Source organism: Heterodontus francisci, unplaced genomic scaffold (genome assembly GCF_036365525.1).
Source record: "Heterodontus francisci isolate sHetFra1 unplaced genomic scaffold, sHetFra1.hap1 HAP1_SCAFFOLD_49_2, whole genome shotgun sequence".
Lineage (NCBI taxonomy): Eukaryota > Metazoa > Chordata > Chondrichthyes > Heterodontiformes > Heterodontidae > Heterodontus > Heterodontus francisci.
Window position 1 is genome coordinate 4,275,394 of NW_027140919.1, and position 15,764 is coordinate 4,291,157.

Genomic DNA, 15,764 nt, shown 5'->3' on the forward strand with positions numbered 1-15,764 from the left:
GTGTGTGTGTGCGTTTCACAGTGTATCAGAATTCTACCAGGAGTGAGTGGGGTTTCAGAGTGTATCAGGATCCTGCCAGGTGTGTATGGGGGTTTCACAGTGTGTCAGGATCCTGCCAGGTGTGAATTGGGTTTTCACAGTTTATCAGGGTGCTGCCAGGTGTGTATGGGGGTTTCACAGTGTATCAGGATCCTGCCAGGTGTGAGTGGGGTTTCACAGTGTATCAGGATCCTGCCAGGTGTGTATTGGGTGTTCACAGTGGATCAGGATCCTGCCAGTTGTGAGGGGGGTTTCACTGTGTATCAGGATCCTGCCCGGTGTGTATGTGGGTTTCACATTTTATTAAGACCCGGCCTGGTGTGTATGGGTTTTTCACAGTGTATCAGGATCCTGCCAGGTGTGTATGTGGGTTTCACAGTGTATCAGGATCCTGCCAGGTGTGGATGTGGGTTTCACAGTTTATCAGGATCCTGCCTGGTTTGCATGGGGTTTCACAGTGGATCAGGATCCTGCCACGTTTGTGTGGGTGTTTCACAAAGTATCAGGATCCTGCCTGGTGTGCATGGGGGTTTCACAGTTCATCAGCATCCTGCCAGGTGTGCACGGGTTTTTCGCAGTGGATCAGGATCCAGCCAGGTGTGTATGGGGTTTTCACAGTGTAACAGGATTCTGCAGGTTGTGTATGGGGTTTTCACAGTGTATCAGGTTCCTGCCAGGTGTGTATGGGGTTTTCACATTGGATCAGGATCCTGCCAGGTGTGTATGGGGTTTTCACAGTGTATCAGGATCCGGCCTGGTGTGTATGGGGGTATCACCGTTTATCAGGATCCTGCCAGGTGCGTATGGGGGATTCACAGTTTATCAGCATCCTGCCAGGTGTGCACGGGTTTTTCGCAGTGGATCAGGATCCAGCCAGGTGTGTATGGGGTTTTCACAGTGTAACAGGATCCTGCAGGGTGTGTATGGGGTTTTCACAGTGTATCAGGTTCCTGCCAGGTGTGTATGGGGTTTTCACATTGGATCAGGATCCTGCCAGGTGTGTGTGGGGTTTTCACAGTGTATCAGGATCCTGCCAGGTGTGTATGGGGTTTCACAGTTTATCATGATCCTGCCTGGTGTGCATGGGGTTTTCACAGTGTATCAGGATCCTGCCAGGTGTGTATGTGGGTTTCACAGTTTATCAGGATCCTACCTGGTGTGCATGGGGTTTTCACATTGTATCAGCATCCTGCCAGGTGAGTATGTGTGTTTCACAGTGCATCAGGATCCTGCCTGGTCTACATGGGGTATCACAGTGTTTCAGGATCCTTCTTGGTGTGTATGGGGGTTTCACAGAGGATCATGATCCTGCCAGGTGTGTATGGGGTTTCACTGTGTGTCAGTATCCTGCCGGATGTGAATGGGGTTTTCACAGTGTATCAGGATCCTGCCAGGTGTGTTTGGGGTTTCACAGTGTATCGTGATCCAGCCAGGTGTGGATGGGGGTTTTCACAGCGTATCAGGATCCTGCCAGGTGTGTATGGGGTTTCACAGTGTATCAGCATCCTGCCAGATGTGAATGGGGTTTCACTGTGCATCAGGATTCCTGCCAGGTGTGAATGGGGTTTCACTGTGTATCAGGATCCTGCCAGGTGTGCATGGGTTTTCACAGTGTATCAGGATGCTGCCAGATGTGAATGTGGTTTCACTGTGCATCAGGAACCTGCCAGGTGTGTATGGGGGTTTCACAGTTTGTCAGGATCCTGCCAGGTGTGTATGGATGGGTGTTTCACAGTTTATCAGGATCCTGCCAGGTGTGTATGGGGTTTTCACAGTGGATCAGGATCTTGCCAGGTGTGTACGGGGTTTCACAGAGGATCAGGATCCGTCCAGGTGTGTACGGGGTTTTCACAATATATCAGGATCCTGCCAGATGTGTACGGGGTTTCACAGAGTATCAGGTTCCTGCCAGGTGTGTATGGGGTTTTCACAGCGGATCAGGATCCTGCCAGATGTGTGCGGGGTTTCACAGAGGATCAGGATCCTGCCAGGTGTGTATGGGTTTTTCACAATATATCAGGATCCTGCCAGATGTGTACGGGGTTTCACAGAGGATCAGGATCCTGCCAGGTGTGTACGGGGTTTTCACAATATATCAGGATCCTGCCAGATGTGTACGGGTTTTCACAGAGGCTCAGGATCCTGCCAGGTGTGTACGGGGTTTTCACAATATATCGGGATCCTGCCAGACGTGTACGCGGTTTCTCAGAGAATCAGGATCCTGCCAGGTATGTACAGTGTTTTCACAATATATCAGGATTGTGCCAGGTGTGTCAGGTGGTTTCACAGAGTATCAGGATCCTGCCTGGTGTGCATGGGGTTTTCACATTGTATCAGCATCCTGCCAGGTGAGTATGTGTGTTTCACAGTGCATCAGGATCCTGCCAGGTGTGTATGTGGGTTTCACAGTTTATCAGGATCCTGCCTGGTCTACATGGGGTATCACAGTGTTTCAGGATCCTTCGAGGTGTGTATGGGGGTTTCACAGAGGATCATGATCCTGCCAGGTGTGTATGGGGTTTCACTGTGTGTCAGTATCCTGCCGGATGTGAATGGGGTTTTCACAGTGTATCAGGATCCTGCCAGGTGTGTTTGGGGTTTCACAGTGTATCGTGAACCAGCCAGGTGTGGATGGGGGTTTTCACAGCGTATCAGGAGCCTGCCAGGTGTGTATGGGGTTTCACAGTGTATCAGCATCCTGCCAGATGTGAATGGGGTTTCACTGTGTATCAGGATTCCTGCCAGGTGTGAATGGGGTTTCACTGTGTATCAGGATCCTGCCAGGTGTGCATGGGGTTTCACAGTGTATCAGGATGCTGCCAGATGTGAATGTGGTTTCACTGTGCATCAGGAACCTGCCAGGTGTGTATGGGGGTTTCACAGTTTGTCAGGATCCTGCCAGGTGTGTATGGATGGGTGTTTCACAGTTTATCAGGATCCTGCTAGGTGTGTATGGGGTTTTCACAGAGGATCAGGATCCTGCCAGGTGTGTACGGGGTTTCACAGAGGATCAGGATCCGTCCAGGTGTGTACGGGGTTTTCACAATATATCAGGATCCTGCCAGATGTGTACGGGGTTTCACAGAGTATCAGGTTCCTGCCAGGTGTGTATGGGGTTTTCACAGTGGATCAGGATCCTGCCAGATGTGTGCGGGGTTTCACAGAGGATCAGGATCCTCCCAGGTGTGTATGGGTTTTTCACAATATATCAGGATCCTGCCAGATGTGTACGGGGTTTCACAGAGGATCAGGATCCTGCCAGGTGTGTACGGGGTTTTCACAATATATCAGGATCCTGCCAGATGTGTACGGGTTTTCACAGAGGCTCAGGATCCTGCCAGGTGTGTACGGGGTTTTCACAATATATCAGGATCCTGCCAGACGTGTACGGGGTTTCACAGAGAATCAGGATCCTGCCAGGTATGTACGGTGTTTTCACAATATATCAGGATTGTGCCAGGTGTGTCAGGTGGTTTCACAGAGTATCAGGATCCTGCCAGGTGTGTATGGGGTTTTCACACTAGATCAGGATCCTGCCAGGTGTGCATGGGGTTTTCACAGTTTATCAGGATCCTGCCAGGTGTGCATGGGGTTTTCACAGTTTAATAGGATCCTGCCAGGTGTGTATGGGGGTTTCACAGTTTATCAGGTTCCTGCCAGGTGTGTATGGGGGTTTCACAGTTTATCAGGATTCTGCCAAGTGTGTATGGGGGTTTCACAGTTTATCAGGATCCTGCCAGGTGTGTATGGGGGTTTCACAGTTTATCAGGATCCTTCCAGGTGTGTTTGGGGATTTCACAGTGCATCAGGATCCTGCCAGATGTGTCTGGGGTTTCACAGTGTATCAGGGTCCTGCCAGGAGTGTATGGGGGTTTCACATTGTATCAGGAACCTGCCAGGTATGAGTGGGGTTTCGCAGTGGAACAGGATCCTGCCAGGTGTGTATGGCGTTTTCACAGTTTATCGGGATCCTGCCAGGTGTGTATGGGGTTTTCACAGTGTATCAGGATCCTGCCAGGTGTGTCCGGGGTTTTCTCAGTGGATCAGGTTCCTGCCAGTTGTCTATGGGTTTTCACTGTGTGCCAGGATCCTGCCAGGTGTGTATGGGGTTTCACAGTGTATCAGGATCCTGCCAGGTGTGTCTGGGATTTCACAGTGTATCAGAATCCTCCCAGGTGTGAGTGGGGTTTCACAGTGTATCAGGATCCTGCCAGATGTCTATGGGGGTTTCACAGTGTATCAGAATCCTGCCAGTTGTGTATGGGGGTTTCACAGTGTATCAGAATCCTGCCAGGTGTGAGTGGGGTTTCACAGTGTATCAGGATCCTGCCAGGTGTGTGTGGGCGTTTCACAGTGTATCAGAATCCTGCCAGGTCTGAGTGGGGTTTCAGAGTGTTTCAGGATCCTGCCAGGTGTGTATGGGGGTTTCACAGTGTGTCAGGATCCTGCCAGGTGTGCGTTGGGTTTTCACAGTTTATCAGGGTCCTGCCAGGTGTGTATGGGGGTTTCACAGTGTATCAGGATCCTGCCAGGTGTGAGTGGGGTTTCACAGTGTATCAGGATCCTGCCAGGTGTGTATTAGGTGTTCACAGTGGATCAGGATCCTGCCAGGTGTGAGGGGGGTTTCACTGTGTATCAGGATCCTGCCAGGTGCATATGGGGGTTTCACAGTGTATCAGGATCCTGCCAGGTGTGTATGGGGTGTTCACAGTGGATCTGGATCCTGCCAGGTTTGAGGGGGGTTTCACTGTGTATCAAGATCCTGCCAGGTGTGACGGGGGTTTCACTGTGTATCAGGATCCTGCCAGATGTGAGGGGGGTTTCACTGTGTATCAGGATCCTGCCAGGTGTGAGGGGGGTTTCACTGTGTATCAGGTTCCTGCCAGGTGTGTATGGGGGTTTCACAGTGTATCAGGATCCTGCCAGGTGTGAATTGGGTTTTCACAGTTTATCAGGGTCCTGCCAGATGTGTATGGGGGTTTCACAGTGTATCAGGATCCTGCCAGGCGTGAGTGGGTTTTCACAGTGTATCAGGATCCTGCCAGATGTGTATGGGGTGTTCACAGTGGATCAGGATCCTGCCAGGGGTGAGGGGGTTTTCACTGTGTATCAGGATCCTGCCAGGTGTGTATGGGGCTTTCACAGTGTATCAGGATCCTGCCAGGTGTGTATGGGGTGTTCACAGTGGATCTGGATCCTGCCAGGTTTGAGGGGGGTTTCACTGTGTATCAAGATCCTGCCAGGTGTGAGGGGGGTTTCACTGTGTATCAGGATCCTGCCGGATGTGAGGGGGGTTTCACTGTGTATCTGGATCCTGCCAGGTGTGAGGGGGGTTTCACTGTGTATCAGGTTCCTGCCAGGTGTGTATGGGGGTTTCACAGTGTATCAGGATCCTGCCAGGTGTGAGGGGGGTTTCACTGTGTATCAGGATCCTGCCAGGTGTGTATGCGGGTTTCACAGTGTATGGAGTGTTGCCTTTGGTTTGGAGTGTTGCCTTTGGGTTTGGAGTGTTGCCTTTGGGTTTGGAGTGTTGCCTTTGTGTTTGGAGTGTTGCCTTTGTGTTTGGAGTGTTGCCTTTGGCTCTGGAGTGTTGCCTTTGGGTTTGGAGTGTTGCCTTTGGGTTTGGAGTGTTGCATTTGGGTTTGGAGTGTTGCATTTGGGTTTGGAGTGTTGCCTTTGGGTTTGGAGTGTTGCCTTTGGCTCTGGAGTGTTGCCTTTGGCTCTGGAGTGTTGCCTTTGGGTTTGGAGTGTTGCCTTTGGCAACCTGACCTTGTAACTAAAATCCCTCATCACTGGAACCATTCTAGACAAATCTCCTCTGCACCCTCTCAAGGACCCTCACCTCCTTCCTAAAGTGTGGTGACCAGAACTGGAAATAATCCTCCAGTTAGGGCCTAACCACGGTTGTATAAAGGTTCAGCATAATTTCCCTGCTTTTGCACTCAATGCCTCTAATTATGAAACCCAAGATCCCAATCCCACCTGTTTTACTAACCACTCTCTCAATATGTCCTGCCACCTTCAATAATCGATGCACATGTACCTCCAGGTCCCTGTGCTCCTGCGCACTCTTTAGTACAGACCCATTAGATTGAAGCATAAAATTACGATGAGATATTTGTAGATGAAGTGAATGGAGAAAACTGTGACAAATGGGAGATCTGCTACTTTGCACATAAAAAGGATCGAACAGGGAAGTTCACAAACTGTGCAAAGAGATTTCTCTCTCTCTGTGTGTGTCTCTCTCTCTGTCTCTCCTCCTCCTTCTCTCTAACGAAAACAACCTCAATTCCCTCAGCCTTTCCTCGTTAGACCCTCCCTCCATACCAGGAAACATCCTAGTAAATCTCCTCTGCACCCTTTCCAAAGCTTCCACATCCTTCCTATAATGCGGTGACCAGAACTGCACGCAATACTCCAGGTGCGGTCTCACCAGAGTTTTGGACAGCTGCAGCATGACCTCGTGGCTCCGAAACTCGATCCCCAAACCAATAAAATCTAACACACCGTATGCCTTCTTAACAGCCCTATTAACCTGGGTAGCAACCTTCAGGGATTTAAGCACCTGGACACCAAGATCTCTCTGTTCATCTGCACCACCAAGAATCTTCCCATTAGCCCAGTACTCTGCATTCCTGTTACTCCTTCCAAAGTCAATCACCTCGCACTTTTCCGCATTTAGCTCCATTTGCCAATTCTCAGCCCAGCTCTGCAGCCTATCTATGTCTCTCTGTACCCTACAACACCCTTCGGCACTATCCACAAGTCCACCGACTTTAGCGTCATCCGCAAATTTACTAACCCACCCTTCTACACCCTCTTCCAGGTCATTTATAAAAATCACAAACAGCAGTGGCCCCAAAACAGATGCTTGCGGTACACCACTAGTAACTAAACTCCAGGATGAACATTTGCCATCAACCACCACCCTCTGTCTTCTTTCAGCTAGCCAATTTCTGATCCAAAGCTCGAAATCACAAACAACCCCATACTTCCGTATTTTCTGCAATAGCCTACCGTGGGGAACCTTATCAAACGCCTTACTGAAATCCATATACACCACATCCACTGCTTTACCCTCATCCACCTGTTTGGTCACCTTCTCGAAAAACTCAATAAGGTTTGTGAGGCACGACCTACCCGTCACAAAACCGTGCTGACTATCGCTAATGAACTTATTCTTTTCAAGATGATTATAAATCCTGTCTCTTATAACCTTTTCCAACAATTTACCCACAACCGTAGTAAGGCTCACAGGTCTATAATTACCAGGGCTGTCTCTGCTCCCCTTCTTGAACAAGGGGACAACATTTGCTATCCTCCAGTCTTCCGGCACTATTCCTGTCGACAATGACGACATAAAGATAGAGGACAAAGGCTCTGCAATCTCCTCCCTGGCTTCCCAGAGAATCCGAGGATAAGTCCCATCTGGCCCAGGGGACTTATCTATTTTCACACTTTCCAAAATTGATAACACCTCCTCCTTGTGAACCTCAATCCCATCTCGCCTAGTAGCCTGAATCTCAGTATTCTCCTCGACAACATTTCCTTTCTCTTCTGTAAATACTGAGGCAAAATATTCATTTAACGCTTCCCCTACCTCCTCTGATTCCACACACAACTTCCCACGACTATCCTTGATTGGCCCTAATCTAACTCCAGTCATTCTTTTATTCCTGATGTACCTATAGAAAGTCTTAGGGTTTTCCCTGATCCTATCCGCCAATGACTTTTCGTGTCCTCTCATTGCTCTTCTTCGCTCTCCCTTTAGATCCTTCCTGGCTGGCTTGTAACTCTCAAGCGCCCTAACTGAGCCTTCACGTCTCATCCTGACATCAGCCTTCTTATTCTTGACAAGCGCTTCAACTTCTTTAGTAAACCATGGCTCCCTCGCTCGACAACTTCCTCCCTGCCTCACATTTACATACTTATCAAGGACACGCAGTCGCTGCTCCTTGAATAAGCTCCACATTTCGATTGTTCCCATCCCCTGCAGTTTCCTTCCCCATCCTACGCATCCTAAATCTTGCCTGATCGCATCATAATTTCCTTTCCCCCAGTTATAATTTTTGCCCTGCGGTATATACCTGTCCCTGCCCATCGCTAAGGTAAACCTAACCGAATTGTAATCACGATCACCAAAGTGCTCACCAACATCTAAATCTAACACCTGGCCGGGTTCATTACCCAGTACCAAATCCAATGTGGCATCGCCCCTGGTTGGCCTGTCTACATACTGTGTCAGAAAACCCTCCTGCACACACTGGACAAAAACTGACCCATCTAAAGTACTCGAACTATAGTATTTCCAGTCAATATTTGGAAAGTTAAAGTTCCCCATAACAACTACCCTGTTACTCTCGCCCCTGTCGAGAATCATCTTCGTTATCCTTTCCTCAACATCTCTGGAACTATTTGGAGGTCGATAAAAGACTCCCAACAGGGTGACCTCACCTCTCCTATTTCTAACCTCGGCCCATACTACCTCAGTAGACGAGTCCTCAAACGTCCTTTCTGTCGCTGTAATACTCTCCTTGATTAACAATGCCACACCACCACCCCTCGCCCCCCACCCCCACCCCTCTTTTACCATCTTCTCTGTTCTTACTGAAACATCTAAATCCCGGAACCTGCAACATCCATTCCTTCCCCTGCTCTACCCATGTCTCCGAAATGGCCTCTACATCGAGATCCCAGGTACCAACCCATGCTGCAAGCTCACCCACCTTATTCCGGATGCTCCCGGCATTGACATAGACACACTTTAAACCAGTTTCTTGCTTGCCAGTGCCCTCTTGCGTCCTTGTAACCTTATCCCTGACCTCACTACTCTCAACATCCTGTACACTGGCACTACATTTTCGGTTCCCATTCCCCTGCTGATTTAGTTTAACCCCCCCCCCCCCGAAGAGCACTACCAAATCTCCCCCCCCCCCCAGGATATTGGTACCCCTCTGGTTCAGGTGAAGACCATCCTGTTTGTAGAGGTCCCACCTACCCCAGAAAGAGCCCCAATTATCCAGGAAACCAAAACCCTCCCTCCTGCACCATCCCTGCAGGAGTCAACTCCTCTCTCTCCCTATTCCTTGCTTCGCTATCACGTGGCACGGGCAACAACCCAGAGATAACAGCTCTGTTTGTTCTCACTCTAAGCTTCCACCCTAGCTCACAGAATTTCTGTCTTAAATCCCCATCTCTCTTCCTACCTATGTCGTTGGTGCCAATGTGGACCACGTCTTGGGGCTGCTCTTCCTGCCCCCTGAGGATCCCAAAAACACAATCCGAAACATCACGAACCCTGGCACCTGGGATGCAACACACCAACCGTGAGTCTCTCTCGTTCCCACAGAACCTCCTATCTGTTCCCCTAACTATGGAGTCCCCAATGACTAATGCTCTGCTCCTCTTCCCCCTTCCCTTCTGAGCAACAGGGACAGACTCTGTGAAAGAGACCTGTACCCCATTGCTTACTCCTGGTAAGTCGTCCCCCGCAACAGTATCCAAAACGGTATACCTGTTGTTGAGGGAAACGGCCACAGGGGATCCCTGCACTGCCTGCTGGTTCCCACTCCTTCCCCTGACGGTAACCCATCTACCTACTTCTTTTACCTGAGGTGTGACTCCCTCCCCATAACTCCTCTCAATTACCCCCTCCGCCTCCCGAATGATCCGAAGTTCATCCAGCTCCAGCTCCAGTTCCCAAACGCGGTTCTCGAGGAGCTGGAGTTGGGTGCACTTCCCGCAGATGCAGTCAGCAGGGACACTCTTGGCGACCCTTACCTCCCACATTCTGCAGGAGGAACATACAACTGCCTTAACTTCCTGTCCCTCTATTCTAAATTCCCAACAAATCTAGTGAAAAAGCAAAAAAAAATGTCAAAGCTTGTTAGGATAGCAATCCAACGGACAGAACTTCTTAAATAAAAAGCTAACCTTATCAAAACAAGAGTCCTTTTTTTTGGTTACAGGAAGAGGGAGGGTGGGAGACACCACATGTGTACTGTCTCGGGTACAGCCACCACCGAAATATATAGTTTTTACTTACCCAGCAGTCCCCTGGTCCTCCGAAAACAAAAGGGAATTAACTTTTAAACTTCCACTGAAATTGACTTCCCAGCTGGAAGCTCGCTCTTGCACCTTCGCTAATGTCAAAGCTGCAGTCACCAAAACTAAAAGAAAGAGATTTTAAACCACCCAAATATATAGTTTTTACTTACCCAGCAGTCCCCTGGTCCTCCAAAAACAAAAGAGAATTAACTTTTAAACTTCCACTGAAATTGACTTCCCAGCTGCAAGCTCGCTCTCGCACCTTCACAACTGTCAAAGCTGCAGTCACCAAAACTAAAAGCCTTAAGGGTTGCCTCAGCTTGAGGGTTGCCTTAGTTTCAGGGTCTGCATTAGTTTGAGGGTCTGCATTAGTTTGAGCGTTGCCACATTTTAAGGGTTGCCTTAGATTGAGGTGTTGCATTATTTTGAGGGGTGCCTAAGTTTGATGGTTGCCTTAGTTTGAGGGGCTGCATTAGTTTGAGGGTCTGCATTAGTTTGAGCATTGCCATATTTTAAGGGTTGCCTTAGATTGAGGCGTTGCCTTAGATTGAGGCGCTGCCTCAGTTTGAGGCGTTACCTCAGTTTGAGGCGTTGCCTAAGTTTGAGGCGTTGCCGTAATCTTTGGGCTGCCTTAGTTTGAGGTGTTAACTTAGTTTGAGGTGTTGCCTTAGTTTGAGGGTTTCCTTAGTTTGAGGGTTCCCTTAGTTTGAGGGTTGCCTTTGTTTGAGGGGTTGCCTTTGTTTGAGGGGTTGCCTTTGTTTGAGGGGTTGCCTTTGTTGAGGGTTGCCTTAGTTTGAGCGTTGCCTTAGTTTGAGCGTTGCCTTAGTTTGAGGGTTGCCTTAGTTTGAGGGTTGCGTTAGTTTGAGGGTTGCGTTAGTTTGAGGGTTGCCTTAGTTTGAGGGTTGCCATAGTTTGAGGATTTGCCTTCGTTTATGGGTTGCCTTAGTTTCAGGTGTTGCATTAGTTTGAGGGTTGTCTTAAATTGAGAGTTGCCTTGTATTGACTGCTGCCTCAGTCTGAGGTTTGCCTCAGATTGAGGATTGCCTTAGTTTGAGATATTGCTTAGTTTGATGGGAGCCTTTGTTTGAGGTGTTGGCCTATTTTGAGGTGTTGCCTTAGTTTGAGGTGTTGCCTTAGTTTGAGGTGTTGCCTTAGTTTGAGGTGTTGCATTAGTTTGAGGTATTGCATTAGTTTGAGGTATGGCATTAGTTGGAGGGTTGCCTTAGTTTGATGTGCTGCCTTAGTTTGATGTGTTGCCTTAGTTTGATGTGTTGCCTTAATTTGAGGTGTTGCCTTTATTTGACGGCTGCCTTAGTTTGAAGTGTTGCCTCAGTTTGAGGTGTTGCCTCAGTTTGAGGTGTTGCCTTAGTTTGAGGTGTTGCCTTTGTTTGTGGGTTGCCTTTGATTGAGGGCTTCCTTTGATTGAGGGTTTCCTTTGATTGAGGGTTGCCTTAGTTTGAGGGTTGCCTTAGTTTGAGGGTTGCCTTAGTTTAAGGTTTTGCCTTAGTTTGAGGTTTTGCCTTAGTTTGAGGTTTTGCCTTAGTTTGAGGTTTTGCCTTATTTTGAGGTGTTGCATTAGTTTGAGGTGTTGCATTAGTTTGACTGTTCCCTTAGTTTGACTGTTGCCTTAGTTTGAGGTGTTGCCTTGATTTGACTGTTGCCTAAGTTTGAGGTGTTTCCTTAGTTTGAGGTGTTGCCTTAGTTTGAGGTGTTGCCTTAGCTTGAGGTGTTGCCTTCGTTTGAGGTGTTGCCTTCGTTTGAGGTGTTGCCTTAGTTTGACTGTTGCCTAAGTTTGAGGTGTTGCCTTAGTTTTATGTGTTGCCTTAGTTTGAGGTGTTGCCTTAGTTTGAGGTGTTGCCTGAGTTTGAGGTGTTGCCTTCGTTTGAGGTGTTGCCTTAGTTTGAGGTCTTGCCTTAATTTGACCTTTGCCTCAGTTTGAGGTGTTGCCTAAGTTTGAGGTGTTGCCTAAGTTTGAGGTGTTGCCTAAGTTTGAGGTGTAGCCTCAGTTTGAGGTGTTGCCTTAGTTTGAGGTGTTGTCTTAGTTTGATGTGTTGCCTTCCTTTGAGGTGTTGCCTTCGTTTGAGGTGTTGCCTTTGTTGAGGGTTGCCTTAGTTTGAACGTTGCCTTAGTTTGAGCGTTGCCTTAGTCTGAGGGTAGTGTTGGTTTGAGGGTTGCGTTCGTTTGAGGGTTGCCTTAGTTTGAGGGTTGCCTTAGTTTGAGGAATTGCCTTAGTTTGAGGAATTGCCTTCGTTTATGGGTTGCCTTAGTTTCAGATTTTGCATTAGTTTGAGGGTTGTCTTAAATTGAGAGTTGCCTTGTATTGACTGCTGCCTCAGTCTGAGGTTTGCCTTCGAATGAGGATTGCCTTAGTTTGAGATATTGCTTAGTTTGATGTTAGCCTTTGTTTGAGGTGTTGCATTAGTTTTAGGTGTTGCCTTAGTTTGAGATATTGCTTAGTTTGATGGGAACCTTTGTTTGAGGTGTTGGCCTATTTTGAGGTGTTGCCTTTGTTTGCGGTGTTGCCTTAGTTTGAGGTGCTGCCTTAGTTTGAGGTGTTGACTTAGTTTGAGGTGTTGCATTAGTTTGAGGTATTGCATTAGTTTGAGGTATGGCATTAGCTGGAGGGTTGCCTTAGTTTGATGTGCTGCCTTAGTTTGATGTGTCGCCTTAATTTGAGGTGTTGCCTTTATTTGACGGCTGCCTTAGTTTGAGGTGTTTCCTTAGTTTGAGGTGTTGCCTAAGTTTGAGGTGTTGCCTTTGTTTGAGGGTTGCCTTTGATTGAGGGTTTCCTTTGATTGAGGGTTTCCTTTGATTGAGGGTTTCCTTTGATTGAGGGTTGCCTTAGTTTGAGGGTTGCCTTAGTTTGAGGGTTGCCTTAGTTTGAGGTTTTGCCTTCGTTTGAGGTTTTGCCTTAGTTTGAGGTGTTGCCTTAGTTTGAGGTGTTGCCTTTTTTTGTGGTTTGCCTTTGATTGAGGGCTTCCTTTGATTGAGGGTATCCTTTGATTGAGGGTTGCCTCAGTTTGAGGGTTGCCTTAGTTTGAGGGTTGCCTTAGTTTGAGGTTTTGCCTCAGTTTGAGGTTTTGCCTTAGTTTGAGGTTTTGCCTTAGTTTGAGGTTTTGCCTTATTTTGAGGTGTTGCATTAGTTTGAGGTGTTGCATTAGTTTGACTGTTGCCTAAGTTTGAGGTGTTTCCTTAGTTTGAGGTGTTGCCTTAGTTTGAGGTGTTGCCTTAGCTTGAGGTGTTGCCTTCGTTTGAGGTGTTGCCTTCGTTTGAGGTGTTGCATTTGATTGACGGTTGCCTTAGTTTGAGGTGTTGCCTTAGTTTTATGTGTTGCCTTAGTTTGAGGTGTTGCCTTAGTTTGAGGTGTTGCCTGAGTTTGAGGTGTTGCCTTCGTTTGAGGTGTTGCCTTAGTTTGAGGTGTTGCCTTAGTTTGAGGTCTTGCCTTAGTTTGACCTTTGCCTCAGTTTGAGGTGTTGCCTAAGTTTGAGGTGTTGCCTAAGTTTGAGGTGTTGCCTAAGTTTGAGGTGTAGCCTCAGTTTGAGGTGTTGCCTTTGTTTGAGGTGTTGTCTTAGTTTGATGTATTGCCTTCCTTTGAGGTGTTGCCTTCGTTTGAGGTGTTGCCTTTGTTGAGGGTTGCCTTAGTTTGAACGTTGCCTTAGTTTGAGCGTTGCCTTAGTTTGAGGGTTGCGTTAGTTTGAGGGTTGCGTTCGTTTGAGGGTTGCCTTAGTTTGAGGGTTGCCTTAGTTTGAGGAATTGCCTGAGTTTGAGGAATTGCCTTCGTTTATGGGTTGCCTTAGTTTCAGATTTTGCATTAGTTTGAGGGTTGTCTTAAATTGAGAGTTGTCTTGTATTGACTGCTGCCTCAGTCTGACGTTTGCCTCAGAATGAGGATTGCCTTAGTTTGAGATATTGCTTAGTTTGATGTTAGCCTTTGTTTGAGGTGTTGCATTAGTTTTAGGTGTTGCCTTAGTTTGAGATATTGCTTAGTTTGATGGGAACCTTTGTTTGAGGTGTTGGCATATTTTGAGGTGTTGCCTTTGTTTGCGGTGTTGCCTTAGTTTGAGGTGCAGCCTTAGTTTGAGGTGTTGACTTAGTTTGAGGTGTTGCATTAGTTTGAGATTTTGCATTAGCTGGAGGGTTGCCTTAGTTTGATGTGTTGCCTTACTTTGATGTGTTGCCTTACTTTGATGTGTTGCCTTAGTTTGATGTGTTGCCTTAATTTGAGGTGTTGCCTTTATTTGACGGCTGCCTTAGTTTGAGGTGTTGCCTTAGTTTGAGGTGTTGCCTTAGTTTGAGGTGTTGCCTTAGTTTGAGGTGTTGCCTTTGTTTGAGGGTTGCCTTTGATTGAGGGTTTCCTTTGATTGAGGGTTTCCTTTGATTGAGGGTTGCCTTAGTTTGAGGGTTGCCTTAGTTTGAGGGTTGCCTGAGTTTGAGGTTTTGCCTTCGTTTGAGGTTTTGCCTTAGTTTGAGGTGTTGCCTTAGTTTGAGGTGTTGCCTTTGTTTGTGGGTTGCCTTTGATTGAGGGCTTCCTTTGATTGAGGGTTTCCTTTGATTGAGGGTTGCCTTAGTTTGAGGGTTGCCTTAGTTTGAGGGTTGCCTTAGTTTAAGGTTTTGCCTTAGTTTGAGGTTTTGCCTTAGTTTGAGGTTTTGCCTTAGTTTGAGGTTTTGCCTTATTTTGAGGTGTTGCATTAGTTTGAGGTGTTGCATTAGTTTGACTGTTCCCTTAGTTTGACTGTTGCCTTAGTTTGAGGTGTTGCCTTGATTTGACTGTTGCCTAAGTTTGAGGTGTTTCCTTAGTTTGAGGTGTTGCCTTAGTTTGAGGTGTTGCCTTAGCTTGAGGTGTTGCCTTCGTTTGAGGTGTTGCCTTCGTTTGAGGTGTTGCATTTGATTGACGGTTGCCTCAGTTTGAGGTGTTGCCTTAGTTTAATGTGTTGCCTTAGTTTGAGGTGTTGCCTTAGTTTGAGGTGTTGCCTGAGTTTGAGGTGTTGCCTTCGTTTGAGGTGTTGCCTTAGTTTGAGGTCTTGCCTTAATTTGACCTTTGCCTCAGTTTGAGGTGTTGCCTAAGTTTGAGGTGTTGCCTAAGTTTGAGGTGTTGCCTAAGTTTGAGGTGTAGCCTCAGTTTGAGGTGTTGCCTTAGTTTGAGGTGTTGTCTTAGTTTGATGTGTTGCCTTCCTTTGAGGTGTTGCCTTCGTTTGAGGTGTTGCCTTTGTTGAGGGTTGCCTTAGTTTGAACGTTGCCTTAGTTTGAGCGTTGCCTTAGTCTGAGGGTTGTGTTGGTTTGAGGGTTGCGTTCGTTTGAGGGTTGCCTTAGTTTGAGGGTTGCCTTAGTTTGAGGAATTGCCTTAGTTTGAGGAATTGCCTTCGTTTATGGGTTGCCTTAGTTTCAGATTTTGCATTAGTTTGAGGGTTGTCTTAAATTGAGAGTTGCCTTGTATTGACTGCTGCCTCAGTCTGAGGTTTGCCTTCGAATGAGGATTGCCTTAGTTTGAGATATTGCTTAGTTTGATGTTAGCCTTTGTTTGAGGTGTTGCATTAGTTTTAGGTGTTGCCTTAGTTTGAGATATTGCTTAGTTTGATGGGAACCTTTGTTTGAGGTGTTGGCCTATTTTGAGGTGTTGCCTTTGTTTGCGGTGTTGCCTTAGTTTGAGGTGCTGCCTTAGTTTGAGGTGTTGACTTAGT